Source organism: Pan paniscus, chromosome 5 (genome assembly GCF_029289425.2).
Source record: "Pan paniscus chromosome 5, NHGRI_mPanPan1-v2.0_pri, whole genome shotgun sequence".
NCBI classification, from domain to species: Eukaryota; Metazoa; Chordata; class Mammalia; order Primates; family Hominidae; genus Pan; species Pan paniscus.
The window spans coordinates 80,652,534-80,667,979 of NC_073254.2; positions in this window are offsets into that span (position 1 = coordinate 80,652,534).

Here is a 15,446-nt window from a genome sequence, read left to right on the forward strand (position 1 = left end):
CTTTTTCAATAAACTGAATTTCCCCTATCTTTAGCTACTCATTTTAAAGAATAACTAATGCATTAGCAAAAGTTGAATCTCCCTTATCTCATTGTAGCATTTCACACAAACATTATCTCTTGCTATGACAAGTTTTTAAATTTTGTTTCAGCTTTCAAGTACTTAGAGAATGGTTGCAAAACTATCCATTTGAAATTAATTTAGTAAATGCCTTACTAAAATGTAAATGCATTATGTCTGTAACATTTTCTTCTATTTAGTAGACATGTGGTCTTATAAAACTATATTTTCCAAGATGTTTCTATTTCTAATATATACTAATGTATTTATCCTTCAGATTTGATTTTTTTATTAAAGAAAGAGCTCAAATATTAATAGATTCATATTTCACATGTGAAAGAACATATACCAGGAGATTAACTATTTCAGGAAATTTTATAGATATTTGGTAGTGAATTATTTGTTTTTATGAAAACATATCATATGTAAAATAAGCATTGATTTTCTAAGTTATTTAGATTCCTACGTATCTAAGGCTGCACTGGCAGAAGACATAGTTAAATAAAAGACACATCTCAGTACTTTGCTCTTTATACTGACTCTTCGAGGAAGACATTATTGGTATAATCTGAGGTGTCAGAAAAATAACTTCTTGGTACCAACTAACTTCCAATTTAAGTATCAGAGCATCTGATATTTTTCTCCAAAGATCTATCGCTTTTGTAGCAGTAAGAGAAAATCTTTTTCCTAGGGCAAATCCAAAATTAGAGAATTCTCAGAGAAAGGAAGATATCTGTTTGAGCTCATTCATATCCCTCCAAAACAGATGAGCCCTGGGAATATCCTGTAAGAGGGAACAGCATTGGACTTAAGCCCAGGTCCTTCTACAATTGATTTTTCAAAATCTTGTGTTCCGTGACAGTTATTGATTATTTTTTTCTGTGTAATTCCTTAACCTCGTCTAGAGACTCTTGGTTCTGGTTTTTCCTTTCTGATCTTTCACTTCTGAGAAGGAGTTTCTAGCTCCATTTACACTTCCCTTCACACTTGTTCATCTTTTATACACACTGGCCAGATGCTTGAAGTATGATTCTTTATTCTGGCACTGACTCTAGTCACCTGACTATACCCCGTCTCTAATTATTTAGCCTTAATTTCAGTGAAGGCTGGTCTAATAATGATATTTATAAATATACATTTAAAATTTCTGATAACACATTCTTACCAATTGCTGTTTTTTCACTATATTCATGGGCTGCGGTCAGTTTTAATAAAAGACTGTGGTCAAATGCTATTTTTTAATAGAGACATTTTTACCAAGGAAAGTCATTTCTAGTGCTAATGGAGTTCAGGCCAGTTCAAACTTGCTGAGGAAGCAGATCCGTCCTCCTCGGACATACAATACGCTGAGCCCAACCCTGGAAGTAGTACTATGTCCTTGGGCAAAATAAAAGTTCCACCAAGACCCTGACAGTATTAAGTAATTCCTCCACTGGCATCCTCCTTCCAAATGCATTAAGACATTAAAGGCCAATACATTAAGTCACTTGCACCTTGGTGTGGATCAATTTATCAGAATGTTTTTCTTCTGAAAGAAAGGACTGAGGGTGCAAGTGATGCATGGACAAGAAGGGAAAGAGGAATGCTGAGAAAAGTCTAGCGTGCACAGACAGAGAAGGAGAGATGCGCTGAAGATTAACTACTCCGACCTTATTTTTCACCATATAATTTTCTACTACTTACTGTGTATCAAAGAGAGTAAAAAATTATTACAACCACAACCACCAGTAATCTTTACCATAAATCCAGGTGTGCATAAACATGTCGAGCCAGGTTCATTCTCCATGCAGAGTTCATGAACACATGAGTTGGGAATGCACTCAAGCTCCTTCTCACAGTGGTGTCCAGACCATCCTGTTCAACAAAATTACAAAGCAGATATGCAATTTTTAATGATGATAAAAACAGTTATGCTAATAGCTTATATTTATTGGCTTTTACTATTTGAAATAATTATGCTAGATGTTTTGTACAAATTACCTCAGTGTATCTTCATGATCAGTTTATCAGGTAGCTCTTATTCTATCTCTATTTAGTTCAAGAGAAAACTAAACTCAGAGAAAATAAATAATTTGCTCTAAAATCACACAGTTAAGTATGAATGAAAGTGAGTACATGTATGATATGTCTCAGCTCTTATCCGTGGTGCCATTCAACATTACATATTCAAATGTCTTTACTTATTTTACTTTGGAATAAATACGTGGAAAGCAATAGAATAAAGACACTTAATAATTCCCTTAATATGAATCTTAAATTCAGAGGAAAGCACCTACTATAGATATCTAGATATACAATGTTATTTGTAATACTTGTAGTATTACAGTTAGTATTTTACATTTAGTATTTGTTATACTGTGGTTCTATAGAATATAAGTATTGTGTCTATGTACATTTGGCCATTGGCTGTAAGAATTCTCATTAAACATGACAATCTAAAATTTTCCAGACCAAAACACAGTTTGATTGTATGTATTTTGTTTGGCTTTTGCTAGTCAAACATTTTATTATTTCCATCATCAACCTATCAACCAACATTGCTAAGTACTGCATAAGCTAATATCTCAGCTATGATTTACTGGGTAGATATTAGGAACAGTTTTTTGAAACCATTGATTCTTTCCTATCAGATAATTACTTCTAATGAATCTTAATATGCCTAACATGCTAGCCACAACATCATGTTAACCTAAGTATACCCTTCCACATAGGGACAATGGGTCTTTACAGGCAGCTCTCACTGCTCACTGACTATGCTTACTCTGATCACAACTTTTTAACTTTTCTTTATTTTTCTATGTATTGTCCAATAGCATTTAATCTGAACCCTGGCTGTTGGGAAATGTAAAATTTAATTATTGTTTATACTTAGGAAGATATTCTGATTGTTCTTCCCTGATAAATTGTAACAAAACAATTAAATACATATTTTGAGGTACTTAGAAATGATTTATTGAAATACTTCATTATAAGAAACAAATAGGGCCTGAGTCTAAAAGACATGGCAATGTCCACATCAAACTTAGAAATAGCGGCCAAGAGACTAAATTTATCAAATCTTCATCCAAGACTCTTTCCACTTTGCAATGCTCTTTCATGTGCTGGGCTGATTCTGCAGGGATCTCTACTAAAGAGGCTGTAAAAGGTGATATGGAAAAAAACATCTTCACAGGGTTTATAAAAAGCCAATATGACTTTGTTGAGTCTCACAAACATATTATTGAGCATAAAAACATATTGCATAAAAATACACCCTGATAAATGCTCTTATAAAATTCGAATGCATATGAAACTTAGTAACATTGCTTAGAGATGCATACATATATAATAAAACTCTAACAAATACTAAAGGAATGCTGATATAAAATTCAGAATAGTTACTTCAGGGAGTGGGATGTTCCTGGAGGGATATAGAGGTGGCGAGAATTATTGCTAATATTCTATTTCTCAGAACACATGGTAGTTATACACATTTATTACAGTGTATTTTATATTTTTTATATATTGTATCCTCTTCTGATCGAATATTTCAAAATATATTTTAAGCAATTAAAATGACATAGTTTTCCTTTGCTTCTCATACTGTGAAGAACATGATAAAGCTTTAAACCATAAGATGGGAAGTGTAAAAGAAAAATTGCACTGGGCCAGTTATACAGACAAAGAAGACTTCATTCAAGAGTACTGCATAGGAGACAGATTTTTACAATAGAGTGGAGAGCTTGTACTCAACCCCACTAAAATAAATGGGAGCAGGAACATTTTTAAAGGCCAGGTGAGCTAACGGAAAAGTACCAGGGGGATGTTTGGGTGGGTGGGAATTTGGTCAATTTCAATAGGCCACCTGTACTTGCTGTCTCTTACTGAAGTTAGGCTTCTACTCTCCCAAAGAGACTGGGAAATAGGGGCACTATTTGTCTCATTCCAGGGTTACATTTGTTTTGTTTTGTCTTTCATTGTTGTTGTTTTTGCTGTTTTGTTTTGTTTTGTTTTGTTTTTGAGACGGGGTCTTGCACTGGTGCCCAGGCTGGAGTGCAGGGGTATGATCACACGTCACTGCAGCCTCAACCTCCTGGGTTCAAGCAATCCTCTCACCTCAGCCCCCAGAGTACAGGATTACATTTTTGAAGGAATGACTCCCAGGTCCTTGGGAAACAGCCTGAGAGAAGATTTACATCTCAAAGAGACAGAGAAATTATTTACAACTACAAGTTTTCTAAAGTAAATGCTCTACGAAAAGGGAGATCAGGCCCTATAGTCAGGAAGAAGTCTGTCTAAAGCCTAGTCAAACTGAGAAAAACATTAAGGCTGTGTTGGTCAAAGACAACAAACAAGGATAGAAAATAAATTAGTCAAGATTCATTACAAGAAACAGAAATCACTCTAGTTATTTAAGCAAAACGGACCTGAATAATGGAATTAGACGCTTACAAAATTATCAGAAGGAAGGAAAGCTGTAGGAGTAACACCAAGAACCACAGGTATGACTTTCTGGAAGATGTCCCCTCAGTCATGATCAGGAAGATGAGAAATATAAAAGCACTCTTAGGATTTTTGAGTTCAAGAGCCCATTGTGCTAATCCAAGGAAGGTTGACCACCAGGCAGCTGCCATTTCAATGCACCTACGCACTGAAATAGTGACTCTACAGTGAGATCTGCTGCAAAGATCCACATAGCTCCATGACTTTTTTTTACCAGAAGAATCTGCTAAGACACCCAGAAATGGTCTCCATCAGAGCCTTCAGATTTTAGGTATGTTTCTTACTGGCGGAACTCAATTATATTTGCAACTCCAGTTTTGAGGGATTCTGGAAGTTGTAGTTTTCAATACTCTTGCCTCTGCAGTACAGGAAACCACACTACATGGGAGTGGATACTGAGTGTTAATCATACCCATTAGTATGAAGAAACACATAAGATGAATAGGTGCTTATTCTGGTGTGAGACAAGGTAATGGGTAAGAAATGAGACCAGAATAAGAAAACATAAATCAGGCAAATAAATATTTATTGGATATTTTTTAATGTTCAGAAATGAAATATATTTTCTTTTGAATCTTATGTAGGTTTTATGTTCATTCTTCATAAGGTAACCAAATATTCAGAAAATAGTTTGGTAACTGAAAACAAAAACCAAAAATTGTCATTAGCAATCTAGGAAAAGTAATCAAATTATTATGGTGTTAAACTAATAGTATTAACCTAATGTCTGACACATAATATAAAATAAGTAAGTGCATAAGGAATAAATGATTGAAAATAATTGTGGTGCAAAATAAAGACAACTTTAGGTGACGCATTGCAATAACATTGGAGTAAATTTTTACTAATTTTTTTTTAAAGACAATCTTGCTCTGTCACCCAGGCTGGAGTGTAGTGGCATGATCACAGTTCACTGCAACCTTAAACTCCTGGGCTCAAGGGAGCCAACCCACCCAGCCTAAAACTAGAGTGATCTTAAGTTGAAGACTAAACCAAATCTTTAAATACATTGATATATTCAGCTAGAAATATTGACCAGTTTTAATATTACCATTCTATAACATAAGTTATAATACTTTGAGTTTATGAATGAAAATAAATGTCACTACTTCTAAGATTTATATATTTTATTTTCATTTCATTTTCCCTCTCCGCCCATAGTGATTTCTATCTGATGTTATGAATATAAAATAAAAATAAACCTAAACCTAAAATAATTTTGTCTAACTAGTTAATACATTATTTAGTAATTGGATAACATAAAATTATTTTCTCTTCTTAGTCTAACTCTAGAATATGTAAAAAAATTTTACATGTACACCCTCATGAAAATACAATAGTATACACTCTTTTATCTCATAATAAGGATTTCTTTACTTTTCATGGATCTTGATTTAAAAAAAGATTATTCTGTATCTCTTTTGTTCTAAATGCAGCCACCTCATCACTGACAATAATTGTGGCTACTGGTGGCAGATATTATCTATGTTTGTTTCTCTGTTTTCTTGCCCCAAGGATAGTGCAGCATTTCTGCTACAAAATGAACAATACTACTTTAAGGGCAAAATATGCATTTGAAGTTTGCATCACCAGCAATATAAACACCATTGCACCCCTGCTGGGTATAAAAAGTAACTGGGCACAGTGACTGTCCCAGGGATTGAGAACAACTCTGAGTGAATTTGCGGTACACAAACTGTTCCCTATCACTTTCAATTTGCTCTTCATGGGATAGCTCTGATATCACTTACTGGGTGTTCTACATTGTTAGATAACACTATACATGGTACTATTTCGGCTAAAAACATACTAAGTGTGTTTCTATTTCTATAAAAAACATCTGAATACCTATATTGATACTTCATTGGAAATGAGCTCAAAAACCCATTTAATTCCCTATATAGGTACAGGATGAACTCTGTGATTAGGACTGTCCTAAATGATGTTCAGGTTGTTTCTTGCACAAAGAATTCATGCAAAGAGGATGAGTGAGGTCTGAAATCTAACCTGAGCTCCACTTGTCACGTCTTATACCTTGTTGGCTTGGAGGAAGTGGCATATTTATATAATTTTTCTGCCTAGAGATGGTGGAGGGCTTTATGCTTACCATGGCGCTGTCATGACTGGACAACATTGTCCATCATAAATGAATTGTACTTTTTCAATATGTGCTGAACGCTCCCCAAGGACTGGTTATGATACAAACTCTCTACTAGGATTTGGTGATACAAAAATAAACAACATTTACAATGTCTTCTAACCCACTTATATCCAGTTTAAATTTCAGTGTGTTTTGCAGAATGTCTGGTGGGGAAAACAATATTTAATTTTTCAAACTGTGTTCTGTTCAGAATGTTGCAGGATTCATGCAGCTCTGTTTGTACTAAAATGAAGAGGGAAGGGAGAAAAGAGATAAAACCTTTTGGCATAGAGGTGGAGTTACCCAGGATGACAACCATGGAGTTGTTGTTAGATAAAGACAAGAGTATTTTGATAATTAGCAACATAATATGAACGTAAGAAAGATTTCCACAACTGAAGAAAATGGCAATGATTTATAGTGTTTAACCAATTTAAAGACAGAGGAATACTTGTGTAGTTTTCTACCTGGAGCTGTGTAAGATAAGATAATGGCATGACTGAGATCAAAGCCTAGGAAAAAATTATCAAAATTATTTGAGGTTTTTAAAAAATCAATGACAGAGAAGTGGACATGTGTAAATGAAATGAATCAGTCTTTGTGTTTTTCTATGGCATTTAGGAGAAAGCAAATTGCTGTGAATTACTCAGAAGAGTGAAAAGTTTTATATTTTTCTAATGGAATCTTTTAAAGAGAAAAACAGATTTGGGTAGGAGACTTCCTGAGAATTCTCACAGTGTTTAGAATTGCTAACATCTAGACTAAGCTGAACCACACTGATTGATTTTATTGGGGAAGGCCTTTGTTTTTTAATGATTGGTCAATTCAATTTTTTACTGTAGTAAGCACATTTAACATGAGCTCTCACCATTTAACACGTTTAACTGTGTAATACATTACTATTAACTATAGGCATGATATCGTACAGATCTCTAGAATGTATTCATCTTGCATGACTGAAACTTTATGAGGAGTTTCTCTTCACCAAGATAACATTTTGGGGGAATATGAGAAATGATGAATGCACAAGTGTCAGTGCAGACTTCTTAGGTGTGAATCTTAGCTTTGCCACTAACATGTTGTGGGACATTACCCAGTGGTTCTGGGACTCTGTTTCCTTATTAGAAAAATTAGGTGAAATGAGATGCCCTTTTCTCGATGTTATGAAAACTTAATTAGTTAATACATCTAAAATAACATGGTGTCTATGCAGTAATACTGATATTATTATTATTTTCTAAGCACATACATGCCAAAGAACTCACACATTTGATCTTCAAAATATAAAATTCATATACACGAGACAGAGGTGCTGAAAAAAGGTAGAATTTTCAATAAAAATTATAGAGAAAAATTAGTAGTCTATCAAAATCAGTTCCTTTTGGGGGTAAAGAGTTAATTACAAACGGACAGCATGAGAAAATTTTGGAGGATGGTGGTTAATTGCCTTACTGTGAGGGTGGTTACACAACTTTATGCATTTACCAAAGCTATAAAATTGTACACAAGAGAGTTAATTTTACTGTGGGAATAAAAACACCCTGAAACCGTGGCAAACTATGCCCATTAAGAAAATGAGAAAGGGATGAAGAGTAATCTGCAGGAGCAAGATTATTCCTTAAATAACTTTAAAGGGAGGATGGATTGGCATGATTAAGAGCTATGGCTGGAGCAGAGACAGGAGTGTTGGGGACGTGTCAATAGCATTTTCCAAAAATTTGACTTTTTCATTTGTCACTTAGTTTTCACTCCCATGACTAAGTTGTGAAGAGTGTAAGTAACTTTAAAGTCAAAGGTATCAGCAGATTTTGAATAATGCCTAGCAATACAGGTGGTATCATTTTGAAGTCTTCTGCTTCCCAATAGGGATCTGAAAAGCAGCCTGAACGATTCAACAGCTTAAAAATGTCCTCATGCTTGCAAGTGAATCCAGAGTAGTGGAATCAACCTACAGCAACAAAACTAATCTAGCACCTGTAAGATGTTTATTAACATGAAACAGAAAATGAATCTAGTAGCTACAAGATACCTATTGTTATGATAAACAAAATTTATATGGGTATTTTACTTAACTGTTTCTGTAGAATTTATTGTTTATGCTAGCTACCATAGAGTATGAAGTGTTTGTGGGCACAATAAAGATATTTTTTGCTTGAAAGAGGCAAAATGTTTGAAATGGTATTCATTTCTTATATAAGAAAACTGTAATTTTATTCTACTTATTTTACCTACAAGAGTTCCCGTTTTATGTACGGGTGGCTATTTCAAAAGGGAAGTACAAAGTTCTCCAGATGTTCTATGTGACCAAATAAAACCTAGTACTAGTAATGAATGTTCAAAAAACAGAGTAGGTCTCTGAGTGATGTTTAACTTCTAAATAGTATGTGGGTGACACTCAGTTGATAGGTATTCACTAGTTTGTGTGACTTCACATAAATCATATTAGTCCTAATACTGTCATGGCTATTATTTCCGTGGTGGGCCCAATAACCAGAAGCCCAGAACCCTAGGGTTTCCATAGGCTTTCTGAAGTCTTCTGTGAGGTAGGTAAATAGGGACTTTTTTTTTTCTAAGAGATCAAGTCCTGCTATGTTTCCCAAGCTGGAGTTCAGTGGCTATCCACAGATACAATCGAAGCATGTATCAGCCTCCATCTCCTGGGCTCAAGTAATCCTCTCACCTCAGCCTCCCAAATAGTTGGAACTATAGGCATGCTACTATCATGACTGGCTCAATAACTTTTTTTAAGTGACCAGAAATATCCCCTACATATATTCCTGATAAATTACTGCTGCTCAAGGAAATTTAGGCATTGAACATCCGTTTTGGGTTAACTGAATGTTGAAAATAAGATGAGTGGCAGAAGATGTAGGAAAAGAGCAAAAATCTGAAGTTAGAGAACTAAAGAAAAAAGAAGGAAAAAATGCATGATCAACAATCACTTATATCAATATAGACCTAAAGGAATATGATCAAAGGTAGAGATGGCCAAAAAGACCAATTTTTAATGAGCAGTTTTCTTAATCCATTCAAGACTGCTATAACAAAAATACCATAAACTGGGTAGCTTACAGAAAACAGAAATTTATTTCTCACAGTTCTGGAAGCTGCAGGGTACAAGAACAAGTTGATGACAGATCCTGTGTCTGTGGAGAGCCTGCTTCTTGGTTCTTAGATGTTGCCTTCTGGCTGTGTCCTCACATTGTGGAAGGGCCAGCTAGCTCTCTAGGGTCTACTTTATAAAAGCACTAATCCCATTCACAAGGGTTTTACTCTCATGACCTAATCATCTTCCAAAGTCCCACCTCTTAATACTATACTATCATATTGTCGATTAGGGTTCAGCACATGAATTTCAGGGAGACACAAATATTTAGACAATAGCAGCAATTATTCCTTGAAGAAAACAAGTTTATTCAGCTCGTCCATCTCTGTGCTGACAATTGTTGGAAGAAATAATAATGTCAATACTAATAAGAGCTAACATTGATAAAGTACTTGCTGTGTGCCAGGCATAATTGATACAAAGAACAGAAGTATGAGGCTTACATATGTTTAGAAAATCCATCAATAAGGTATTACACTCTAAACATTAAGATTTCCTGATGATAGCCTAAGTGCTTGCTTTCTAGTATCATACAACATTCATTTCATGTTTTTAAAGAATGATCATTGCTTAAAACTTGATTAGTAGTCAACAATAGTATTGGTGGAGTGGATTGTCAAAATTGTATTATACATACATGTCCATATACATTTACATAAACATATATATTATTATATATGCAGTATGCTTATTATTTTTTAAATAATTACCTGGTTGGCATTTGCAAACATATCCATTGATGTGATCTTCACAGTCTGCACCATGTAGACATGGTGATGAAGAGCATTCATTTATATTAATTTCACAAAATTGACCAGAAAATCCAGGAAGACATCTAAGGAAAAAAAAAATGAAAACGATATTTGTATATATTACACACATGAGCACTATCACTTTTCATCTTGGGATTCCATCATTCAAACGTGTTTTCAGAGCTCCAACAACATGTAGCTGGGAGCCTTCCACGGGGTGACAATGAGTTGAATTGTGGCCCCAAAACAGTATGTCTAATACTTAACACTAAATATCTGTGAATGTGAATTTATTTGGAAATAGGGTCTCTGCAGATTTAATTAAGTATCTTGAGATGAGGTCATTCTGGATTAACTCGGTGGGCTCTAAATCCAGTGACAAGTGTTCTTACAAGCACAGAAGACAGAGACCCCCACGGGAGAAGGCCACGTGAACATGCACACAAAGATTAACATTATGCAGCCCTAAGTCAAGGAACACCCAGAGCCTCTAGAAGCTGGAAGAGGAAAGATAAGATTGTCTCCTAGAGTTTTCAGAGGGAACATGGCCTTGCTGACACTTTAGTTGGACTTCTGGCCTCCACAACTATGAACAAATAAATTTCTGTTATCTTAAGCTAACGAGTTTGTGGTAATTTATTATGTCATTCCTAGGAAACTAATACAGAGATTATGTTATTGCATGTATCTGCTTAAATCCAAGTGAACTGTTTGAAAAGAAATAAAACAGAGGTCTCTAGGAGACTCTTAAAATGGAGAAATTGGGGGCAGGTCATGAAAGGTATGCTCCATAATTGGAAGAATAGATATGGAAAGAGTCAATAGGTCAGAGACGATTGTACTTCCTCTTAATTTTTAGGGACGCTTTAATGAAAACCATTTAGATGTCAGCTGTTAAACCATGCTTCAAGAACTGATGGAGGATCCACAATATTGATTAAAGTGCAATGTCCATGGCTATAGATACAGATTTGTCGAGTGCCTACAACATGCAGGTATTTTATGAATGCTAAGAATACAAACGTAAGTAAAACTCTGTGTCTGCCTTCAAGAAGCACTGAGCCCAGTTGGGAAAATAGACAAGTAGCCGACACAATTATATGATAAATGCTATAATCAGCATATAGAGAAATGTATTTTTATCATGGCAGAGTATACGCAAGGGCAAGAATAAGAAAAGAGTGTGAGTTAATCCAGAAATTGCAAGTAGTTTTGAATGGCTGAAATATAATGTGGGAGAGCACAGTCTGGGGTGATGCTGATGAAAAAGGATAAATTAAATAAATAGAAATTAGATCATTATACAGCATTGGATCATAAGTTTTACCACAGCTAATATTTACTGAAAACTTATTCACAATATATAACTTTACCAAAGTCACAAGACAAGCAAATTTGCAAAAGTAGAATTTATTGGTCTGTACTAATCAGCTAGCCAAATTTAGCCACTCTGCTTTACTTGCATACACAGTTACTTAGGTGATATAAAAATTAAGTTCTGTTTTTCACTGCAACTGGGTCTGCCTGGCTGAAGCTAGGTAACTATGAATTTTAGACCATCCAGAATGTTAGTAACTCCACTGTGCTAGATCCTTACCTAGCTGAAGACTTTCTTGACCAACAAACAATAAGACTTGCTTTAGGGCCGGGGGCGGTGGCTCACGCCTGTAATCCCAGCATTTTGGGAGGCCGAGGCAGGTGGATCATGAGGTCAGGAGATCGAGACCATCCTGGCGAACACGATGAAACCCCATCTCTACTAAAGAATACAAAAAATTAGCCGGGCGTGGTGGCGGGCGCCTGTATTCCCAGCTACTCAGGAAGCTGAGGCAGGAGAATGGCGTGAACCCGGGAAGCAGGGCTTGCAGTGAGCCCAGATCACGCCACTGCACTCCAGCCCGGGCGACAGTGCGAGACTCCCTCTCAAAAACAAAAACAAACAAACAAACAAAAAATGAAAGAAAGACTTGCTTTAACTGTGTGTGGATTTATGGATGGTCTGATTTTGTACTGTGAAGATGACATCTTCAGTATTGAATTCCCACTGCCACAGTGAACCTCCCCATCTTTGTAGCAAAAAGAAACCCATAGCAGTGTTTTTTCTTTTTTTTTTTTTTGAGAGGAATTCATCACTAGTGGTTTACTCTTATATGCAAAATAAACTTCTATGCAAAATAAACTCAGGTCTGATTTTGTCAATAATCGAAGTGTTCATTGTCTTTCCTTGAATATCATAAATTGTTCTTCAAAAATGCATTATCAATATATTTATTTTATTTATTTTTGAGACAGGTTCTTTCTCTGTTACCCAGGCTGGAGTGCAATGCAGTGGCCCGATTATAGCTCACTGTAATATAAAACTCAAAGTAATCCTCACACCTCAGCCTCCCACATAGGACTACAGGTGGTGTGCACCATCACACCTGCCTAATTTTTGTGTGTTCATTATATAACATGGACATTTTCTCTGTGTCCATTATACAAAATGGGTCATGCTATGTTGCCCAGTTACATTATCAATTTATATTCTTGGCAGAGTTATCTAAAATGTCCATTTGTCTGCGTTCTTACCTATGAACAATATTAACATTTATTTTAATTTTCATTGCAAAGGAAAAAAACTACTTACCTAATAAAGATTTTTTAATGGGGATAGTTTAAAAAATTTTTAGTATAATTTGTATTTTGCGATAATTTTAAGGATAACAAAAAAGTTGCAAGGGTAGCACAGAATGTTGTCATAGACTACGTATCCAGTTTCCTTTATTGTTAACATCTTACATTCACATGGTATGTTTGTCACAACTAGTGACACAATATTACTACATTATTATTAACTAAAGTCTATGTATTATTGCAGTTTCTTTAGCTTTTATCTAATGTCTTTTGTTTCTGTTCAAGAATCCTATTCAGAATACCACATTCCATTTAGTTGCATATCTCCTTAGGCTCCTTTAGACTGTAATATTTTCTCATACTTCCTTGTTTTTGATGACTTCGACTGTTTTGAAGAGCATTGGTCAAGTATTTTGTAAACTATACCTCAATTTAGGTTTAATATTATTCCCATGGTTACACTGGTGTTACGTTTCTGAGAGAAAGACATCATAGAAAAGGCTCTCATCACATTATATTAACATTACTCTTTAGAGGGAAGTTGCTTTGCACATCCCACGCTTAAGAGATGAGGAGTCATGCACACCTCTTTAAAGGAGAAGTGCCTATATAAATAATTTGAAATAATTTATTCATATATATTTTTAAAATCTTTTCTGGAATTTTGAGTGAAATGGCTTTGAATCTATAAAAGTCAAGTTGTAAGAAACAATATCTTAACAATACTGAGTTTTTCAATTTATGTTAAGAAATATCTCTCCAGTGACACATATCTTTGATTTCTTTCACCGATATTTTATAGTTTTCTACACAGAGATATTATAAATATTTTATTAGATTTATACCTAAATGCTTCATTTTTGTTTACTGTTCTAAGTGGTATATTTGTTTTGTTTTGTGTTTCTTCTTTCCGATATTCCAGTGTCCATTACTGGAAAGCAATTGACTTCAGTATGATGATCTTATATCCTGCAAACCTTGTTACACTAGCTTATTAGGTCCAAGAGCTTTTTTCAAAAATAGTAGAGGGTTTTCTATAGAGAAAATTATCTTCTACAAAGATAATGATTGCATCTGTAGATAAAGACCGTTCTGTTTCTTCCTGTTCAATCTGCATACCTTTTATTTCTTTTCCCTGTCTTATTGCACTCAGTAGGACTTCTAGTAGGATATTAAATAGCAGTGTTGTGAGAGGAAATGTTTGCCTGTATCAAATCTGAAGGAGAAAGGGTTTAGTTTTCATCATTAAGAATGATGTTAGCTATAAGTTTTTAAAATGTAGCCTTTATTAGGTTAAGGAGTTTACCTTTTATTCTGAGATTTTTTTGTTTTTTGTTTTTATTTTTGTTTTTGAGATGGAGTCTCTCTCTGTTGCCAGGCTGGAGTGCAGTGGCACGATCTCGGCTCACTGCAAACTCCGCCACCCAGGTTCAAGTGATTCCCCTCCCTCAGCTTCCCGAGTAGCTGGGACTAGAGGCACACACCACCACGCCCAGCTATTTTATTTTGTATTTTTAATAGAGACGGGATTTCACCATGTTGGCCAGGATGGTCTCGATCTCCTGACCTCGTGATCCACCTGCCTCGGACTCCCAAAGTGCTGGGATTACAGGCATAAGCCACCACACCTGGCCTATTCTTAGTGTTTTTGACAGTTTTTATGAGTGGAAATTAAGTTTTGTCAAGTGATTTTTGTGCATCCATTAAGATCATTATATGGTTTTACTTATTCATCTGTTGATATATAATCATATTGATTAAATGATACATGATATGATAATGATTGATACAGTCATGTGTATTTTTCTTGATCAAGTGTTAAAATAGTGAACTATACTGAATGTTTTATGAATGCTAAGGTTTGCTTTCCTGGAATGAACTCCACTTGCTAATTTCAGGGTGTGTTAATGCAGTCATCTTCTTGTTATTTGCAAAGGGCCCATGATTTCAATTTTAAACTTTTAATGTTAAACTTTTACTCTTTGTTCCTTCAAGGCTATGTGATGTTTACATTCTTAGCTTGAATGGAGGAAAGATTTTGAAAACACTTATAAAATAGAAGTGCATAACAATTTATAACCCCATGTTTCCCAAAAATATTTACACAATGATCTGTAAAAATTTATAACATGGGGAAATTGTGCTACTTATATTGGTATTATAAGCAGTTTTATCCCATACATATTTATTCACTTTATAAGCATTTTAATAGAATGTCTGACGGATTGAAATTACTTACCCAACTTGTTTATACAAAAGGATTTACTAAAAACTGTTAAACACTACTACA